Genomic DNA, 7,755 nt, shown 5'->3' on the forward strand with positions numbered 1-7,755 from the left:
AAAGGTTTGAGTCTCAGAAAAGGCGTTTCTTTTCGACCCATGGCTGGTCCCAATTCAGTTGGGTCTCCTCTGGCTCTGGTGTGTGGCCATGTATATAGCAACCTAACATTGATAGTTCACTGTGGGTTGTTGGTAATACAGGTGTGGCTGAGTATAGGGGACATGAAATTGGTGACATTGAAGAAATGGCACAAACAGTGCACATAATGGGGCAGCAATAAACAAGAGAGGCAAGGCCTTCAAGACTCACTTGTGATAAATTAAGTCCCCTAGCATTAATTACAGAGTAATTTCCCTTTTTTACTATCTGCACCAAAACGTTTACCAAATAAATAAAAATTCCATGCTTAGCAAAAGAAGTTCCCGTTTGAACAAAAAATGATAATAATGACTCCTCTTGTTGTTGTGTCAGAATGAGAGGTCAAAGTGCCAAGTTTAGAGAATACAAAAAATATAAATATAACAGTAAATGCAGTTTGCATATAATTAGGCTTCTTTTTTTATTTTTTTGTGCCCATCCCATAGGTGATATTGTTTTAAACAAGATGATTGGAAAGAACTGAATTTTTCCTATTTTTATGCCAAATTCGGTGTCAACTGACAAAGTATTTGCAGAGAAAATGTCAATGTTAAAGTTTACCACGGACACACAGACACACGCACACACAGCCGAACACCAGGTTAAAACATAGACTCACTTTGTTTACACAAGTGAGTCAAAAATGAAAAATAAATGCTGTGAATGTTCTTGGTAACTAAACACATACTTTTGAAAAGCAAATTAATTTTTTTTCCACCCACAGGACATCACATATTTCGCTTAATCGGAAAAAACCCTTGCTTCATGGCTGTGGCATACTTGAAAATAGAATCTGACCTCATTCATTCTGTCCCAGTCATTCTCATTAGATGTCAGCATCGTCTGACTGTCAGTGGATATCGAGACGTGGTGCAAGAGGTACTAAAATTGGTATTTACAGGAATGGCTTGTTTATCAAAAAGAAAATAGTCAAGAAGAAAGGAACAAAACTCCAAAGGATGCTCAAATCTATTTTATTTTTAGTCTCATTCAATGTTGACACACCGTTTGATTTCAGCCTTAGCATGTGATAGCTATTATCGAAAGATACTGAACATCAGATACACTGATTACATCACCAACGAATGAGTGCCAGGCAATCAAGCAGCACATTTGACCTTATAAAGATCTGCTGACATAAGTTTGAAAAAGAAAAGAAAAAAAGGTTACACTTGTATGGCTATGTAACATGATCCACTGGCTCCAACGTACTGTTGAGGGAGGGAGACCGAAAAAACGATGGACAGACAGCATTGCAGAATGGACAGGAAAACTATTCACAGAGACCCAGGCTTTTGACACACAACCTACAGACCTGGAGGTGAATAGTTCTGTGCAGCACCCCAATGATTTTTCACAGAGTTTAGAGAGAGAGTTTGTTCAGTGTGGGGTCTTCCAGTAATATGCTGAATAATTTGCATGCTGAACCCTACACATTTTGATTAATGCATACCTGCAGACAAAAAACATGCTTTGTACATGCGGTATATGTTACTTGTTAGTACATGCATGCTGCCTCTTGTACGCATATCAGTCAAACACGTGTAGATATGTACATACTGTAATATGTATATATGCACTTGAAATGGTCAGGCATGAAAATTTCCTCTTTTTTGGCGGACATTTTGTTACTTCTTCACATATCCTCAGTTCTATAACTGTTCCGCCCCCAAACATAAATAAATAAAGGAGTGGGAAGGAGCAATTTTGAGTTTTAACACTCACTCTGCAATGTTGGCATTCCGCTTGAAGTGTCGCTAATGAAACGGTGTGGTGCTGTGGAATGTCGCTTTCTTGACTTATCCGTCCTAATGAGGAAAGGCACATTTCTCATGTATTCTGTATTGTTTCAACAAACTCTAGTGCCAAACATGATTTAAGTGTCGCTGACCCTATTTCAGTATTTTCTGGTCAGGATGGCCATTGGTTGCACACTTCATCTTATCTGTTGAGTGTCCACAATCATCAGGTTGATTATTCTGACACTTTTGGGGGGTTGATGCTCTTGACCTGTATAGGTCTAGAGTCTCTGATGTCACAGCAGCCTCTGTCAAGTTGTTGTTCCACTCCTAGATGGTACGTGGCAGGAATGAGTTTTGTCGATAGTCTCGTACACATTGGAGGCCTCCATTGTAGGCCTCCTTCGGTCATGGCTGACCATGGACAGAGTATATCCAACCTAATGTCTAATTGGACTGTCTGCTTAGACCAAGCAGTGTCGCCTGTGACTGCAGAGACCGATGTGAGAGAAACAGTCTCTGTCGCAGTGGTCACGTGTAAGCTGATGCTGGTCTGTTGGCTGCCGTCCCTTTTGTGCGAGCTTGCTTTTCTGCTGCAGCAGCTGACAGTTTGTCCTCACCAATCCGTGGCTGATTCTTGAGAGTGCTTCTCCATCTGTTGTGGTCATCTGCAAGGTCCTCCCAGGACTCAGTGTTGATCTCAAGCGCCTTCATGTCACGTTTGCAAACGTCTTTGTATCTCAGCTGTGGGCGGCCGATGCTTCTCTGTCCCGTGGCGAGCTCTCCATAAAGGATGTCTTTTGGGATGCGACCATCTTCCATGCGGCGAACGTGGCCAAGCCAGCGCAGCCGACGGTGTCTCAGCATGGTATACATGGTCGGGAGGCCAGCGCGAGTCAGGACTTCAGTGTTTGTCATCTTGTCTTGCCAGGAGATGCCGAGTATGCGACGTAGGCTTCTCAGTTAGAAGGTATTGAGCCGTTTTTCCTGACGAGCATGTGTGGTCCACGCTTCACTGCCATACAGCAAGGTGCTGAGGACGCAGGACGCAGCACTGACAAGAGGACTGTGTGCAGAGGATGCAGAAGAGCAATCTTGATGTGTGTTGGTCCCAGTGCTTTCTTGATGCCATCATACATCCCTCGGATGTTGCCTCTTTCAGCAGCATTCTGTATCTCTTCACTGAGCTCTGTCCAGTACTCATTTGCACATCGCCTGGCGTTAAGCTGAACCTTACTCCTGGCGGCCCTGAGGAATTTGCAGGTTCTTCTTACTGGGTGACTGTTTGTATTCGGTGAGTGCAGCGCGCTTGGCCTCAATAATGGGAGTAATCTCTGATGATTTGGCATCAAACCAGTCGTGGGACTTCGCGGTTTTCTTCCCAAAGGTGGCAATAGCAATGCAGTGCATGGTGTCTCGTAGCGTTTCCCATCTTTCTGTGGCAGAGTCTCTGGGCTGCAGTGCATCGAATTCTCTCTCAAAGGCCACTGCGAACTGTTCTACAAGGTCTGGCTGAGACATCTTGCTGACGTCAATGCTAGAGTTCCCTGGTTTTTTTGAGCAGTGGAACTTCTTTGGTTGCAGTCTGATCTTGCAGCATACCAGTGAGTGGTCCGTGTCACAGTCTGCGCTGTAGTAAGAGCAAGTGTGGAGAAGGTTTTTGATGGCAGCTCGTCTTACTAGGATCAGATCCAGTTGGTGCCAATGTTTTGAGCGCGGGTGCCTCCAGGAAACTTTGTGTTGGGGCTTCGTTAAGGAGTTGGCGATGCACAGTTCATGGCAGGTACAAAACTCAAGTAGTCGCTGTCCATTCTCATGTATTTTTCCCATTCCAAAAGAACCGAGACAGGAGAGCTACGGATCGTTGTCTGCACCCACTCTGGCATTGAAGTCGCCCAGGAGAACAAATTGTTCTGTCCTGGGGATGTTCCTTATGGTTGATGCGAGATTTTCGTAGAACTCATCCTTGGCGTCTGGAGAGGCGGACAGAGTTGGAGCATATGCGCTGACGAGAGTGACATAGCCATCGGAGGTGTTGAGGCGGAGAGTCAGGAGTCGTTCTGAACCACCGCTGCCTGATTCGATCATGTTTAGCAGGCTGTTCCTGACTGCAAAGCCTACTCCGTACTCTCTTGGGGCATCAGAGCTCTTTCCTTGCCAGAAGAACGTGTAGTCCCTCTCCTTTAGTGTTCCTGAGTCAGCCAGCCATGTTTCCTGCAGAGTGGCAATGTCCACATTTAGTCTCTTCAGTTCGCTGTTTATGACGGCCGTCTTTCTGGCGTCACTGATGTCTTACAGATCTTGGGAGATCCCAGGCATCATTGTCTGGACATTCCAACAGGCCAGTTTCACTGTTGATCCGTTTCTTGAAGTTTTCTTTTTGCCTGGTGCGGAAATTAACGACCTGCTTGTCAGATATTCCTCTAATCTTCATACACCCATCGAAGAAGGCAGGTCGTGGAGGGACAGCACCTAATTGGCTGGGGGCTGCCCAGCTTGGGCGGGCGGTAGCTGTCCAGTGGGACGCGAGGGTCCCTCCCACCATCAGAAGCAACCCCTGACGTCGGCTCTACTCCAGGTTGTAGGTGCAAGGTGTTTGTGGATGGATGGACGGATATAAGCCTGGGCAATGTAATATGGAAGACAGGCTCTTGCCCATGCAGCTTGTTGCCCCTCTCCACCTCACTGACAGATTCAAAGGAACAGCAAGGCTGTTACGTTTTGGTGCCAACGCGGCTGCAGGAGCTGCCGGAAAGTGACAAAGTTTGCCATCCAACCGCCTTAGGGGCCATACACCAGATTTTCTGTCAGGGTTTACTCCCTTAGCTAGGTGGCCGCAGGTAGCTCTCCAGAGCTGGCGCCCTTTGATGGGTCATTTATTTCCACCAGGGTGTCTGGCCACCCTCCTCACCACCATATATATCATTTGTTTATTGCTTGTTGTCAAGTCTGTACAATCAAATTGGGACCGTTTACAAAATGCAGTGTAAACAGGTCTGAGTCAAGCACAAACAAACTTGAAGAAAATCACTTTGATAAGATATTTTCTTTTATTTTTTTGTATCATTCATTCATACCTAAATGCTAAACAATGAACAATTGTCTAAACACTTTGAGTTATTTATCATGTGAGCACCATTTAGTTTTGGATGTGTATTTGTGTGCGTGTGTGTGTGACTGTGTTATACATCTGTATTGAAGTGCAATGTCTACATTCACAAAGTTTTGATTTTTTTTTCCATGATCAGAAAGAAAAAAAACAAAACTGCAGTGTATCTTAACTGGTTTGAACCACACTACACCCCCACCCCTACCTTTCTTCCTCAAAGAGAAGAAGAAAAAGAAAAGAAGAAAAATCACAGCTACAGTTTCTGAAGTCTTATTTAAATGCACCATATGATCAATATCAACAGCAAGCAGTGGGTATAAACTTTGGCTGTTGAAATCAAATTATCTCTTGTACACAAGTGATGTATATATTGCATATAAATCAACATTATATCAGATAAATATAAACAGTTGCAATATTTGTTCACATCAGTATGAAAAAAAAAATATCGGGAGCATTCAAACTCCACAATTCCCAAGAAGAAAGCTTTAAAAAAATCTTCACACAGAGATGATAATCTGACTGATAATTTGTCAATACCAATGATCCTCCTGAATCAATCCGCTCTCAACACACACACACACACTCTCTCTCTCTTTATATATATATATACAAATTGACATCCACTTCTGTAACACCCCTTCAGTCTAAATTTTATGACAAAACAGTCTTCAAGGCCCTAATAAGTCATCTTTCACCGTGTCATCAGTGTCAGATTGGTGTAAAGGGGGAAGCAAAGCTGTCAGATCATTACATACTTTCACTTCCAGATTTGTTAAATTTTGTAAAATTACTCGATTTACTGTCAGCAGCATTGGTTTCCACTGCTGATGCAGAAGTAGCAGTGATGTCTTCTTGGACTTGTACATCTGACAGCTGTGGCACAAAAAAGAAAAAAAATATAGCTTGACTGTTGTGACATTTCTTTCAGTTACACATTTTCAGTTAAACTCCATACAACACATTTTCAGTCAAACTCCATAAAAACCCCAAAATGTGTCAGATCTATTCACTGCATTATGCATGTGCAGAATCTCAAGCCAGTGTGTTGTTTAAATTTGCAATAATAACTATGCCTCATCTATGTATCTATCTATCTATCTGTCTCTCTGTGTGTATGTGTGTGTGTGTGTAAACATTCACATTGCCTGTGGAAGTAGCAAGGATCTCACTGTCTCAATATCACTGTTACAGCACTTTCTGAAAATGTGCAAGTATTTCCACATGAAAGAAGTATGCGCTGACAAATGTTGTACAGTGCAAATGGTTTGCAGTGTTTGTTTCAGGGGTACACTAGTCAGTTTTGTACTATATGTCATAGATGCATGTATCTGTGCTGAATAAATATCACAGCTAAGAATGTGACCAACAAAAAAAAAACCAAAACAAAACAAAAACAAACAAAAAACACACACAAAATCCAGTTGAATGATACAACATTGGTAACTGGAAGTTAAAAAGACCGGCCAGCTGGTGTACTGTAATTCTCCGTTTTAAAGGTTATATTGTGCTTTTGGATTCAAACATTAGGCAGGTAAGTGTGTGATCATCCCTCTTTGAGAAATCAGACCCAAAACATTCTTAGGCTTGGCTGTTGAATAGAATCAAATATATTTTGAAACATAAAAAAATGAATATTCGATTCAAAATGTCACATACCGTGCTTGTTTTCAAGATCTTGTTCGTAAAAAGTGAAGGAATATCATCGCCACTTTCCGGTTCACGAAGTGATTCTGAGCTCGCCACGCTCTTTGCAATCGGTTCGTGGCTGGTATTCGTTACGACGTCCCCTTTTTTTTCCTTTGAAGTTCGAACAGCATACACAGTACTTCTTTCCTCCCATTTCCCCCAGACCCATTGTGAAGCATTTACACAAGTACAATCGACGAACTCCCAACTTTCACTTTCAGAGACTTCCCGCGAATTCTCTTTCCGGCTTAATTAAGGGCAAATTACTCTAATTTTTGTTTCTAACGAACAAGGTCTATAGACACTGACCGTTTAGTGTTACCGTGCAGAACATAATCTGCAGTTTATTCAGTGGGGTCCACACAGTCTGATGGGTGACTGACTTGACCACTAGTTGCTTTCACCGTTGATAATGCCGGACACCATGATGATTACGAGTCGTTACCAGCGAGCGTCGTCTGCTTCTTCTTGCATGAGTGACCGCCCTTTGGGAGTAGCTGTTTCAGGATGATGTCATCTGCTTTACCCCTTTACACAACACTCCCCACCTGCAAATAAAAGTAAACGATAAACAAGCGTGGTAACTCTCTTCATACACAAGGGACACCAGTCAGTTCTGCTTATGCTACCGATTCAGTAAGCACATATGTAAGTAAAAGGAACATTGGAACAAACCCAGACACTTCCTCAAAAAATAAAAAGAAGCCCCGGGCTGTCCTTATACCAATTATTTGATATGTGCACACAGCAGCAATGATAGAAGAAATGTAATGTGCAAACACAAATTAGCTATTATTCAAGACTGGCATAACCTAATACTGAATGTGACACACAGAATATACGGTTCTGTTTACTGTAAGAACTTCCGGTCTGCAGAGAGAGCAAGCAAGATCAACCGTTGCAATCCACCCCCTTGGAAGGACAGTCAAGCTAGTACCATTCACTGCAGAACCTTCACATGTGGGATATAATTCCATTATTTGCTGGACTTGCAATTCATAAAAGAGACTGTCCACTCCATAGGGCTGGTTTGAGTCCTAGCAGATTGGTCGAGCTCACTGTCTGTGGGAGAACCATCTACCAGACCAACATTTAGCATCAGATCATCAGCGTTGAGCCTCTTCCCTAAACGAGGTCTG

Source organism: Babylonia areolata, chromosome 1 (genome assembly GCF_041734735.1).
Source record: "Babylonia areolata isolate BAREFJ2019XMU chromosome 1, ASM4173473v1, whole genome shotgun sequence".
Classification (NCBI taxonomy): domain Eukaryota; kingdom Metazoa; phylum Mollusca; class Gastropoda; order Neogastropoda; family Buccinidae; genus Babylonia; species Babylonia areolata.